Source organism: Takifugu flavidus, chromosome 10 (genome assembly GCF_003711565.1).
Source record: "Takifugu flavidus isolate HTHZ2018 chromosome 10, ASM371156v2, whole genome shotgun sequence".
Lineage (NCBI taxonomy): Eukaryota > Metazoa > Chordata > Actinopteri > Tetraodontiformes > Tetraodontidae > Takifugu > Takifugu flavidus.
In genome coordinates this window covers 9,756,107-9,771,163 of record NC_079529.1, presented here as the reverse complement: position 1 = coordinate 9,771,163, position 15,057 = coordinate 9,756,107, and positions in this window count along the sequence as shown.

Genomic DNA, 15,057 nt, shown 5'->3' with positions numbered 1-15,057 from the left:
GGATGGACGGATGGATGGATGGATGGATGATGGATGGATGGATGGATGGAGGGATGGAGGGAGGGAGGGAGGGGGAGGGAGGGAGGGATGGATGGATGGATGATGATGGATGGATGGATGGATGGATGGATGGATGGAGGGATGGATGGATGGAGGGACGGATGGAGGGATGGATTGATGGTGGATGGATGATGCAGGGACGGATGGATGGATGGATCGATGGATGGATGGATGGATGGAGGATGGATGGATGGATGGATGGAGGGACGGATGGATGGATGGATGCAGGGACGGATGGATGGAGGGATGAACAGATAGATAGATCATCCTCTAAACTCTAACTAAGTAGAAGCTGGATGGAATCTGACAGATGGATTATGAGGTGATTATTTATGGAGACTTTTTAATTAAAAGAATAACTGCTTATTAGGAATCCTCACTTCTGTAATTAATAGCAGGCAGAGGAAAAATCTGTGCGGTTGGAGGGATAACAGGGACCTCTAATGAGAAGGTATGTGGGTGGGTGGGTGGGGGTGGGGGGTAGTGGGTTTGTCTCTCATTGTTAAATTATGATGTGGGGGTGCGCACTGTTGTACGTTGGTACCGACACATATTAGCTCTCATTTGCATTCAGATAATAGAGAACTGAGAAAATCCAACCACAAAATGGCCGACCTGGACAGTATTTCTGTTGGTCTGCATCATGTTTCAACTTTATATTTACACCAACGTGTTCGCCGTGAGCTGTGTCCCATTAATGCGTCAAGACGGGAGCGTCGCTGAATTGCAATTTGTTATGTCCCGCGTATTCTATGTTACGACCCCCAAATGACCCAATCTATCAGTAGAGCATCATCACCACAACCATCATCATCATCGTCGAGAATGTTGTGCTGAATGAGCTCCAGACAAAGCGTCTGTTGAGGAAGCCCTCGTGTGGAGCTCATCGTGCAAGGGAAAATATTACACTTTGAAAAATGACAAACCAATGGAGCGTGAAAGCACGCATTGCCAAACAGCAATTACCATTTTTTCCCACAGCCCCCACAGAGAAGCATCCACCGCATCCACCAGCAGCAACGCTGGAAACAGAGAGTCCACATGTCCGGTGGGTGTAGCTGCGTGAATCCATCAGAACTCCCCCGGTGGCAGCCACGTGAACTCTAGATGAAGCCCACATACCTTGGTGGTGCTGGGGGGGGGGGCGGGGGTCAGGTCAGGCTACACACACAAATGCACACAGATGAACCAGCGGCCAGCCGTGCTACTGGAACTCTCACATTGTCTCAGTCCAACAATGCAGCAGCTGGCACAAACAGGCAGCTATTTAACAGCCACCAATTGATGCGATGCCACCAGGTGCTACTGTGTGCCTTTCCCATCCTCTTTTTTTTTTTTTGCATCAGCAGAATTTTGTTTGCCTTTATTTTCATAGCTCAAATGCTCCAGAGCAGGAGGGGAGGGAGAGCGGGGGGTTGGGTGGGGTGGAAGGAGGGGTGCTCCATAAACGCTGATATTGGCGCCTGGCTCCTGGAACAGGGCGGCGTGAATGGTGAGAGTAGACGTTCGCACAGGGCAAAGATGGGCAGATATCCTGCTGCCTCTCCCCGCTTGTGCACACAGAGGCACATGCTCTGTGGATTATGGGTATCTGCATGTAGACGCCGCGGGGCGCCTGCGTCAGTGGTGTGTGTTTCCCAGAGTAGCAGTAAGAACCAGAAATAACACACTTCCATGGGATCTTTTTAAACGGACACCATCTGTCTCTATCTGCCACGGCTCTGGGAAAACGAATGCTTCAGCTCACGTGCAGTTTACCAGCGACCAGCTGAATTTCTGGAAGGAGAGGTTAGAAATCAGCAAAAGGTAGAATGACAGCTGAAGGCTGGACCTGTGGTTTTTGTGCTGGGTGGCACTGGGAGGTGCTGGGTGGCACTGGAAGGTGCTGGAAGGTGCTGGGAGGTGCTGGGAGGTGCTGGAAGGTGCTGGGAGGTGCTGGGAGGTGCTGGGAGGTGCTGGGAGGTGCTGGGAGGTGCAGTCCATTGCACACAACCCTCTCAAATGGAGATGACTTGTCATATTGTCTCAGTGCAAACAAATTCACACACATGCCCCAACAAAGGGTAGCACCTGGGCAAACCCACCGCCAGCCCGGGTCCGTATTAAACGCGTATGGTTCATTGTAAACGGCTCCCTTCTCCACTGTATTTTCTCCGTCTCCTCTATTGTCCTCTTTCAGCAGTAACCGACAGGGCTGCAGTGATGCACCTGTGCCCCCGCGTGCGCCTGTCCTCCGGTCCATCCTCGCCTGCGCTCCTGCTTATTATTCCCGCTGTCATTCTGTCTATGTCGCCGTCTACCTGTCTGTCTGTCTGCGTGTCATTTGCACCACATATCTGACAGCTGTCAGGCTATCTCCCTCTGTTTCTCCGCGTCTGAAACCTCTCTGCCTCCCCTGTCAGACACAGTGAGACAGACGCAGACGTGATGTGATGCCACACTGTCTGATAGCCCCCAGATCCTTCATGCTTTAACTGGGCTTGACTGTGGATGAGCCTCTAAACTGCCTGCGACAATAAGGGACACGTCCGAGAGAATGGGTTTGACCCCGCGGGTCATCTCACAGATTAAACCTGTTGGAGAGAGGGGTGGGCAGACCCACAGCCTATTCACACCTTAATAACACAGACACACACACACACACACACACATACACACACCAGCACACATAGGAGGATTTGATCGCCACATGCGTGGATGGGTGCACAGGATGGAAAGCTTATGTGAGAGTAATTTGTTAGCACATGCTCTGTTTGTGTGTACCTGTGTGCTGCATGTCTAGCCAGACGCCGCGCGCAGGCGAAGACACCCCTGGGTTTTCTCCTGACTTTAAGCCTTCCTAATCCCTGAAAAAGATTTGCAACAGTTTGACATAATCCTTTACCATTTCCACCCACCTCGTTCCCAAATGCCTCCTTTACCGCAGCTTTGCCAACAATGCACATGTGATAGCTTGATGTAATTAGAGCTCTTTAAAGAGACTCCGACAATGAAGCGGATTGTTCATATCTTAGCCGTCGCGCTACCAACAGATTAGGGATTTATTCAGTTATTCAGGCAAAATTCGGTTTGATGATCACAGTTCACAATGAGCCACCTTCACGTGTGTTCCGTGTGATCTGGTGAAGATGCACCCTCGCTGTGTGATCGTCGCCTGTCAGAGGCGCTCCGGTGGTGTTTGGCACTTCCTGGACGTTGCACTTTTTCACCATCCACAGCTTTTCCTGACTGCGTCAGCTGATCAGCTCTGTCTTATTTACACTTCCATGACAACGCTGTCGTCACTTACGGGGATAACGGGTGAAAACTGGCGTTCGACTGGTGAGCCATAAATGGTACCACAGGAAGAGCAGCGGGAGGAAGGAACACACTCATTGTTCACACACTGAAATCCCGGAGTGCTTTTTCAATCTCAGAAAACCGTCCTCCTATAAAATGAACACGTGATACAGGTCTAAAGACTGACGCCACTGTCTAGAACAAGTCAGTCCTCTTGATCTATTTTGACCACGGTTTTCTACCCTTTAAAAGCAAAACTCAGACGTCTTATCTTCTCTAACCCAGAGAGGAATCTTGTCAAACTGGTCACCGTCCCACATTTCTTTTATATTTTTCTGTTAGCATTTATTCCACTGCATGTTAAATAATTCACTCTCTGCAGGATGCTTTGAAATAAAGATTAAAAGAAGCAGCAAGGCTGCATATTTTATTTCCCCTCTTCACTGAGCTGTTCCTCTCCTGCTCGTCACTCCCGCGCTGTCTGGACTGTTTGCATGTCACGTCTGCTACGCGATGGCGGCGGAACCCTCGTCTGTCGGTCTCCACGTATGGCCCATGCATCCTCATTAATGACCCATTTCATGGGACATTAATTTAAATGATTTTGGGGAATGCAGCATTAGCACATCGTCCAGCTTGCCAGGCTTTTTATTTTGAAAAAAGGCGCTTCCTTCACTCGTTGCTAGATACCTGACTCTATCCTTGACGTGTGGATCGCTCAGTTTAGCTGCCTGTGTTGAATTATTTCATTTTAATGGTCTTTTTTTTTAACCTTTTTGTCCTTTTCCTTTGCTGCACTCCAACCACACAGCTCAGAATTTGCAATCTCAAAGATCTTTGTGTGTTTTTTAACCTTTTTGAAGCCCATATTTCTCCACCTTACATCATTAGTCTGGATGAAGGTGTTTCTTCCTTCCTCTAAATGTCTGTTTCTTCCTCTCTTTTTCTGCTGTTGCCGAGTGAATTTGCAGGCTGAATACTCCTCATTAATTTCCTCCTTTTTGATGTATTGCTTCATTTTGCATCATTGCCCTTGATAAAAATCTTTTCTTCTCTGTGCAAAAGTCTTGAAAGTGGCTCCCACTCTTCCAAACACTCCCCCTGATCCACTTCCACAGTTTTCCTCACATCTTTAGCTTTCTTTTCCTCCAAATCTGCAGGTTAACTGTGCTGAAGAAGCTCTCCAGTCCTTTAAAGACCCATCTCCATTTGTTAGAGTAACATCTCTGGATTTGTGTCATCTGAGGCTCTGTCAGCTGCCTACACCCACACACACACACAACACACACACACACACACACACGATCAATAGAAATGACTGGCCAGATGCTGAGCTCTCACATAATTCTGATTTCCTCCAGTTTCCACATTTCATCCACTCACCTCCACACTCAAACACACAAGGTCGAATCTCCCAGCATGCACTACAGCTATCCATGACAGCTGCGTTGGCAGGACGCAGCGGTGAGGACGGACCGGACCTCTTCAGCACTCCATCATCCTTCAACCTGTTCACTCACACACACTCCAGAGAACTCACTCAGACACTCCACATCCATCCTGTATGACCGACACACACACACTCAACTACTAGACTTGAGGCACAAACACACGTCCAGGTTGTGTTGGATTCACTATAGTTGGTAAATAGGTTCCCAAATATTTACTTCTGTTCTTTTTCTAATCATTTAACACCATTGAGTATTAAGAACAACTTTCACTTTAAGCAATTCTTCTTTCATTCAGTTGCTCAGCTTCCTCAGCAAAATAATTCCTAAATATCTTTGTAGATTTTAACGATCAATTGGCAGCTAATAACGCCACATTTGAAGATGAAGGGTTTTCCGAAGTTGATGTCAGGCTTCTTTGTTCCATGCAACCATGAGGTTGGATCATGGGAGGATTATGGGATGCAATTAAAGTGTTATTTAGCATTTGCCATCAGTTCAAAGGAGAGCGTCTTCATAAAAGAAAAATGACAGCTGACGCGCATCCACGTTATCACACACACACATACACACACACACACACACACACGAAAATGTGCTGTATACACACACATAAACAAAGCATCAGCGTGGGATCCAATAAATGAAAAATGCGAGCGTTTAAGCCACATGTCATGCTTTTTATTGGACAATTCTGAATAATTACCAGGGCTTATAAAGCTCAGATGTTTATTACAGCTTAAACATCTTCTGGGTTTAATATACAGCCTGTTGATGAGAATTTGTTTTCCCGACTAGAGAGCTGTCATTCAATTCCTGTATGTAGAGGGATTACACCCTGAAGACCACTCATTTATTAAATGCTGAAGTTCGGCGGAGGTCTTTCTATAAGCCTGAAGATCCCAGACTTTTCTCTTTATGGCTGCAGAACAAACGTTTCAGCACCAGCCAGTATGTGAATCTGCTTCAAGCTCCACCACCTGCTAATAGCTGATAGCATGATTTTAGCATAGGTTTCATGGCTATGTGAATTACAAAACTAAATGTTGAAAAGAGAAGGAGTGAGGTCACATTTCAGTCACCCGAAATGAACATCAGGAGGAAGACACGGCGGGCTCGGAGGAGAGACGAGAGGAAGGGGACGGATTTCTGTGTCACTTGTTTCCTTATTGCTTAATCAGCCAGTCATTGTGCTTGTCGGGACACATGCGTGTATGACAGCATGAATTAACATCTGCGTGACGATTCCTCTGCAGTCAACCCAGATCTCTTCTCCAGCCCCAGCACCGTTTGCTCCGCTAACCTGGATGTTTCAAGGAAGATTCACATTTCTGTTGAATAAATCGAATAAAAAAAAGTTTATCATCCTGGAGGAAAATCCTCGTGTGTGTGTGTGTGTGTGTGTGTGTGCGTGTGTGCTCAAGTCTTTCGAGTTGGTAAGAAGTGAAAGAATGCAATTAACTTGCCAGGGCATCTCTGGAGAGGCGGCGGCACTTTGTGATTCTTTACCATCATAAATTAAAGGGATCCAGCCTGAGGCAAAGTTGGATTTTGACAGCCTCTTAAACCTGACAGCCTCTATAGCCATCCCATCATGCCACAGGAGGCTTGAGTGGACCCAGATCTCTGCCAGCTATTAATACGCTTTGTGTGTTGATGTGTGAGTATTTGCACAGCACTCACTTTAAAGGCTTGCAGCCGGCGCCCTGCTCGCGGAAACGCCCAATAAACATCAGCTGTCATGCTGAGATGACGTGCAGACCTGCTGCTGCTGTAACCGTCCTGCAGACTGACCCGTGACTCCCAGATGATGCGCAGGGAATTAATAAGTGGGTGGGTTTAATCTCCTTAACTAGTGTACACACTGTTTCGCGGCTTTGTTTTTTTTTTTCTCTGTGCATTCAGCCCGGTCTAGACAATATGCCGTCTATCTCCCACGTAGCAGCACAACAAGCTGTTGGGGAGATCTTGGGGGAAATGTGATGCTGCAATATGGCAGGGTTTACAGATAAGCCTCCCTCCACAGCAGATAGTCAAACAAGAGAGAGTTGGACCGCAGCCTGCAGGCGTTCACTCCGGTAATGACATGGAGCCTCGGCCCAGCATGCAACTGCAGGTCGTTACACCCAGATAACTGAACTGGCTTCTTTTTAAAGCATAATTAACAGACCAGATCAGTGTTTTTGGGGGTTTTTTTGTAATTAAACGTCTTCTCGGCACTGCAGAGATGTTAACAATCTTAGTTTCACACCCGATTAAATCCAAACTATTGGCGATTGCGGTCACATTTGCAGTAAGTAAATGACTGCTGACAGACATTTTCACTACTGCTTAGTCTATTTGCAGAATTTAGTTGACCTTTGACCTGCAAGTAGTCAGGAAAATAACGTTGGCCGAGACTTCAATCAACAATGTGCATGTGTTCAAATGCAGTAACAGATTAACGAGATGGGGTAGACCACGAAATAAAGGTTGTTACATTTTTAAATGTTAATCTTTTAGAATTTCATGTCCCTCTAATTTAAGTGAAAGGTTTTTCATGGCAAAACAATGTGCTTGTGTTAAGATGCATCCCAGAAACTGCTGATTGTTGCTATGTACACCAAATGTGTCCTGCTTAGTGAATTAAAACTTTAAATTAAGCTCCTTAGCGATGGTTTAAGAAACACGGCACCGTTATAAATGTTTAACATTACACAAAAAAAATGTTGTGTTTCGTATTTGTGGTTTGATCCATGCAGGAAATTAGCCAAAGTGCTGTTTCAAACACCTATTGTGTTGTTTTTAAGCAGCTGATATTTTTCTTCTGTTATTAAAATGGGGGGGAAAAAGCCATGGAATTCTTCCAGTAACAAAGCTAACAAAGATCAGACAGAGCCTCGGTGCAAATGAAGCATTTGTTTCAAAAACAGAGAGGGTATCAAAATTACCCAGTCATCAAGGAATAAAACTTGGCAGCAGTACACACAGTGAGCGTGGATGGGACTAATTTACTAAACATACCCTCCAGTCTCATAATTACATGTAATTTTACCGGCATAATTAACTAATTTAATTACTACTCCTCAAGAGCATCAATTATTGATATTACAGAGCATTCAGATGGCAGGCAGAGCTCTCAACGTGGCGCGCATTCAGAGGGTGGTAAACACATGCTGGCTTTCTGGGAGTCTTGGCCAGATTCCTGCTAGTGCTGAGTGGAGGGGCGAGAGAGGCATAGACAAAGGGGGAGAGAGAGTATGGAGAGGATGACAAGGAGCCAGTGTGAGTGCCATCACAGGTCCGGCATTCCTTCAGCTGGTAAATAAAGCTTTGCATCCACCGTTTAGCCTCTGGCTGAAAAAGCTTTTTGAACTTTTTTGCCAGTAATGCTGAGAATAAAAGCAATCACTGCTTGTAAGAGCTCAATATGAGTAATTCCTGTTAACCTCTGCACTTTAAGACACCATGACTAGTATTTCCTCAGAAATGTATGCATTCATACATGAGTTTTACATTCACACGTTCAGATGGTGCCACTATTCACACACATCACTGTGTTTTCATATATGAATGACACCAAATTCCATTCGATATAGGTGGAGGATATGGACGAATCCATAAATGGCATCTTCAGGCTTGATTTATATGCATATTTCTCATGCATCTGTATGTGTGACGTCATTCCAGAGGTTGGTCTCCGTTCTTGTGTAGTTGGCCATAACATCTAGATTCAAATTAAGCCGTTGCTGTATGTTAATGTAGGAAGAAAACATTCTTTCACACATGACAAATCGGCTCCAAACTGCCGCATGGAGATTTTATTTCCGTTGCGACTGAATGCACGGATGGCACGAGCAAGCTCTTTAATACTCATCTTTTAACCGCAGCTCTGATGTGGCGCTACGTTGAAATAGATTCCTGCCTTTTGATGGTTCTCCTTGAAACTGTGCCTGTTCCGTGGTGCTTTGACCTCCATTGTTCTGTGTGAGGCCCGGTATTATCACCCACTTTTCATCCATTAGTGCCCTCCGAATCCTGCGGAGCGGCGCTTCTAAAAAACACTGAAAATAAAAGGGAGCCCACGGTGATGACCTCGACCAATTTTATTCCGTCGTCTTTTAAAGTATATTTCATGAAGTTGTTTTTCCTGCTCTGTGCAAAAGTTTTGTTTTGCAGAGGCAGAGAGACGCAGGCGGCTCCCGTCTGAGCTGGCTGGCCTGTGCTTGAAGTGGTGAAGCGAGGCGCGCCGAGCACCGGGGTGAAAATGAAGTGTCACCGTAGGTGTCTGCGCGTGTCGCCGCGGCTTTATGAGAATCGGAGGGATACAAGTCAGGCCCAAAGTGTGCACATGGGGGGGGGGGGGGGCGTGCGCCCGTATGTCTCATTCGCACTGAACACGTCGGCCCACATGTCAGACGTGATTGTGTTTTGTTTGGACAACATCATACTCACACACATATGTGTTTATGGGCGGGCGTGTGTGTGTGGGTGTGTGTGCATGCGCCCCGAACATCCCCTCTCTGCTCCTCTCTAATTATATTCATAACAGCAATCTGAATGTGCAGGGTCCATGATGAATGTGCCACCCAAGTGTGACTTGCTCCTAATAGGATTCTGGGATACGCCGGCAGTCGACAACAGGGGCCCCCAGTGGCAGACAACGCCCCACACCTCGGTGTCACACACACACACACACACACACAACTTCACAATCTCTCTTCTCTTTTTCCTCTTACCAACTTTCTCCCTCATTATTTCTCCCTGTAACAACTAGTAATGAAGCTCAGCTTCAGTGTGGGGACGGAGCAATATAATTGACAAGACTTTTGTTGGGTTTTGTTGTTTTCAGCGCTGCGTTCCACAGGTATGTGTTACGGACGCATTCTGCCTTAAAGGTTTGTCGAACACGATGCAGCGGATGAAGTGAAAATGATGTTCTGACCCTGTTGTCGTGGCAGCAGGGTGTTTTCTATGTACTCGTACGGTACAGAAGAAGTCAGCAGCAGGGCTGCTGCTTCTGCCACCTCCCGGGGGTCAACCAATGGAGGCCTTGGAAAAATGGGGTCAAAAGGTCACAGATGTGCCAAAAGAGTGGAGCCAACAGAAGGGAGAATTTAAAAATCATATTTATTCTACGCGTCTATCCGTTCATTACACGGCTTTTTAGAGACATTATTTGACTTCTGAGTGGCTTCGTGCAGAAAGCAGGAAGAGATTATCTGAAATGCTGGATTATTTAAGGGAAACTGGTGTATAAATAAATATCCTCCATAACACAATGGGAATCTGACCGAATTTGCCTCCCCGTCTATGAATTGCAAAGATCTCATCACAAGGCTATAAATCCCTCTCTCATTAGCATATTCATTACCATGTTCAGGACCAAGAAGATTACACTGTCTCTTTGTATAGGTTTGATTCTATATGCTTCTAATATAACACCTGTCTAATGAGCTGCATATTTTGCATTTGCTGGTTAATTAACATAAGAAAGAGTTATGTGTTTTCTACTTTCAGGTTCAATTAGGAGGTGTACCTACTCAGATATGGAGCAAGGAGATCAGAGGCTCAGATGTATGGGATAAGACATATAGTCAAAGGCCTTTTCCTCTGGGATGCCATTACCGGGGTGGAAGAGACGCAGGAGGCCCTCACTCACAAACACACTGCATCATTCGTCAAAGTGTCAGCCTGGTTTCTTCTCTGCCTCTCAAGATCTCACTGCGTGGAGGGAGGTGGGGGTCTATCCCAGTTGCCATCAGCTGTACTGTCATGTAGCCATACATATACATACATCATATGTATGTTGTTCGAGATGTCGGCCTCCTGCTTTGGTCCCGGATGGTGGATAGAGACAGATAGGTGCACGCATGGATACGCACACATGCAGGAATGCAGGATGCTGGACAGCCTATCGGGTCCCGGCGAGCCCCTCACCAGGGCTCTGACGGGCTGTGGCATTGATAGGCCATCTGTAACTGTGTCACGTTGGATTAAAGAGAGTGAGAGGGAAACACAAAGGAGGGAAGAAGCAAGGAAAGAAAAAAGAGAGAAGGGAGGAGGGATCAAACCTGGTTCTCCTCCAAGAGGTCTTTTCTGTCTTTCTCTCAGAGACAGCTCCTTATCCTACAAAAAAGGACTTAATCCTGCCCCCAAAAGCAGCAGCAGCCCCTCTGAAACTCACCATCTCCCTCTTCTGTAGTCGTTCTTTGGCCCGTCTCTCCCTCTCTCCCTCTCTCTGTCTGCTGAGGGACAGCAGTGTCTCAGCTGTAGGGCTTTGTGCTGCTCCTGGGAACCTGCCTAAGAGATTGAACAGCACAACGTGAGGAGCACAAAGACCTTGGGGTTTACGCGCCACAGAGCCAGCCATGTATCAAGATGTATCCAGCGTGGGAGTAGCCATACCTGTCTTATCGCATCACAGCTGAGGGGACAGATGATGGAAGGTAGAGGGAAGGTGGGTGGGGGTGGGGGTGGGGGTGGGGGGGCATGCATTTCTTATTAGGCTCTAATTCAAAAGCAATAAAAAGATCATGATTGTATTTTTCTGTTTTGTCTGCTCCATCATTCAGACGCTGTGTAGCGTCACCATGGCGATGGAATTAGTTTACAGAGGGATCGGAACCAGAACAAACTACCAGAACAACAAAATAAGATGATGATGATGATGATGATGATGATGATTATTATGATTATTATTATTATTATTATTATTATTATTGTTATTATTAGTAGTAGTAGTAGTAGTAGTAGTAGTAGTAGTAGTAGTAGTAGTATTAATAGTATTATTATTGTTGTTGTTGTTATCATTATCATTATTATTATTATTATTATTATTGGTGCAGACCCTCTTCAGTCTTGGCTTCCTGCGGTGGTTATGAAGCTGTTCTCCGCGGTTCGTTTCATTTCCCTCTCGTGCGTTGCACCTTGACTGGAGCCACGGCTCTAGATTGCGCTGTGTTACTGGGCTGTTTGCTGCACTTCGCCCACACACACCGTGGGCACCATTATAACAAACACCCCGAGGCACGGCCAAGGCCGCCCAGCCGCTGTGATAGATGGAATTCCTTTTTCTCTATTTCTGCTCTTCCACTATCGCATCATTTATGCTCACAGGCACGCATGCACACACACACCCACACACACCCACACACACACATGTGCGCGCATGTGTGCATACAGACGGTTGGGCCCTGGCCTGCTGCATCAGTGAGATCCACTCTTGCTCCAATGTGCACTGATGTATCTAAGAATCCTATTTTGCTGTTCTATTGTGCAAGTGGAGATAGAAGCCCATCACTGAGAGTGCAAGGTCACCGAACACATCAGCACAAAGAGCCCTATCTTTGGCTCTCTGTCCCTTTCTGAAAGTGTGTGCTCTCTCTATCTGTCTATCTCCCCTCTGCTGTCTCTCTCTCTCACACACACACATCTGCCGCAGTCTCCTTCTTATTCATTTACTCTACGAGCCATGAGCAGGCAGCTCCTTGAATGCCGTGACCTGAAACACGCTGAAATAGCCACAATAGCCTCCCTGACTACAAAATATCAGGCTTCTCAATCTGGACTCGGTGACTCAGAGCTTCTATTTATCAGTGTGGAGAGGTTTGATCACATTCTGAGATTGAGAATATGGATCATGAGGGTTCATAATGGGAAAGAAAACCTTCATCATACACCCTCTTTAGGGTACTGAATACAACAGGAACTGCTTATTGTTTATTCTGTGGTGTCCTCACATGATGTGAGGCATATTTGTTGGCCGTGACGCATAAACTTTATCAGACATTTCCAGTTTTGAAAGACCACAAGCTGCACTAAACAGTGATATCTACCTTTTAGGATTAATGTGGACTCTTTTCTCTGCTGTTCGGCACACCATTCTTTCCCAGTACGTTAGAAAAAACGTTCTCACAAAAAAGCTGTAGAGAGAGTCGTTGCTCCAGATGAAATTAAGTAAATGTGTAGAATTTTTCTGCATTCTGAGCCATGCTTCAGTCTAATGACCTTCAGTTTCTCTATCACTACCACGCTGGCTGGAGACTGATCCACTCAGAAGCCACGGGGCATTAATCATACACATTCCCAGAAATATATTTAGAGTCTCCCAGGAATGTGTTTCCTATCTCCTCTTTTCAAATATATCATCGCTGAGAATGCTCCTAGTATCGAAATCCCAAGTGAAAGACGTCATGGCTGGCCTGGATCCTGAGACAGACACAAACAACCTGCAGAATATGGGCACGGCACCAGGGAGGAGGTGACGGCGTGACAGGAAACGGACCAAAGGCAGCGGCTCTTATTTTATTAGCTACTGTTTATGAAAACACTGTGTATCATGATTTCTGTGCGCTTGTGTGCTCACTGCAGTGTACTGCATAAATAGTGTATCAGGTTCTTAAGGATCCTCTTGAGTCTCTGCTTGGCAACTGGAAGTGAATAATGCATCACAGGGATGCAGGAGAGATCGGAGTTTATTACAGTTTTCAAGTAGAATACGAGTTGTTTGCCTCTAAAACCGTTCTATGGGGGGAATGTTGCTACCTATAATGGAGCTTTTTATGGAGCTTTATGTTCTTTCTCTCTTTTGATGCATACACAACAGGGAGTGGGCTTTTAACGTTAACATTTGAGAGGTCTGATCACAACTAAAGCTGGTGCTTTGTTTTTTCATTGTGGTTTCTTTTCATTTTGGTACTTGTGTCTCGTGTATCGATGTTGCCATGGCGATGTAAATGATTTTCTTTTTTTAGAGAAAGAAAATGGAGCTTAAAGCAGACTAAAAACATAAACTCTTTCTGTGCCTGAACCTTTGTGTATCTGCCGGCAGTGGAAGTGCGGGAAAGGGTTTCCTGCTTCTAGAATAATAATCAGCAACATTAATGAATTATCAAAAAACAAACAGATTCTAATTTGTTTTCTCAACCTTTTGGGATCATAACAAGCCGTTCCAGACACGCAGCTTTCTCTTCTCCCAGCTTTTCTTTATTGTGATATAGAATCCCACTTCCCCCCCAAACAGACACGTGACGTCACATTAAAACATTTTCCTTGAATTCATCAGAGAAAGAAAACTGTTGCTGGAAATAAATGGTTAGAAATCAACACCAAAATGTGAACGTGTAACTGGAAATGCACTGGTGGTAGTTGAGGAGGTCCAGTTCTGGGAAGACAACTGTCTCCCGCTCTGCTCTTACCACGTTCAGATGCTTTCATCTGGTAAACAAATGTCTGAGATCTAAAGGCTTTGCAGGGTTGTTATGCTAACCTTGGAGAACGAAGCCCCCTCCATTAGCATTTGAAGGAGCTAAATATTAGCTAAGGGAAAAAGGCTCCCATTTAAAGGCATGAGAAAAAGTCCTCTGCCTTTGGTACCTAACCATCTGTGCTGGCTTCTCTCCTCATACTGCAAACACAAGTTCAGGAGCCGCTCAGTGCTCAGAGCGCTCAGCACATACTTTCACCCCTGCCTGTGAAAATAAGCCTTTCTAATGTCACATTTTTTAATTCAGATAGGCTCCAGTGCGTCTCTCCATCCAAATAAAGCTGTTTGGACTCAAGACCAAGCAGGCAATTTTCCATGACAAGCCCATTTTTTTTAAATCTCTAAGTTCCTGTGTGACTGCGTAGAGTCTCTGCCAACTCAAACTACTGGAGGGGGGATAGCTCCCTTTCTCCAAAATACATCAGACTGTCTTCCTTCAGACATTTTTAGGTTGACTGAAACTGCAGATCTGAGGGTAAAGCCTTCCTCATATAGGTTCCATTCCAGTATAAGCTGTGGAAGATGTAAGGAAATCAAGAGATGGAACCTTGAACCACATCGTGCTTCTAAAAATATCACGCCGTTTATTTTTTCTTGCCACAGAGGCAACTCTAGACGAATTCACAAAAGCAAAGGTGCTTCAACAGTGTCTCAATTTGGGGCTTAAAGTTAGAAAAATAAATCAAGAGGGCCGGAATGTCTAAGCAAGCATTTACTCTACTTTAGAAGAGATGAATTGAAGCTGTGAAGAGTGATAGAGAAAAATTTATTCAGTTTTCCACTCCTAAAACTGCCGTGTGAATTGCTTCTATTGGAATGTCGGTGTCTAAAAGATTTAGCTCCATTAGAAATAGAAAGGAAATTTCATATGTTCTATTTCTCTTCATCCATCCTGGCTAATTCTTGGCTAGTTTTGCATTTTCCAGGATCCTCACTACCAGCAGTGTCTGCAGCCCACACAGGCAGCTCCTCCAGGATGTCACACCAATGGTCCAGAGGGTTGACCTCCAGCAGGCCACGTGT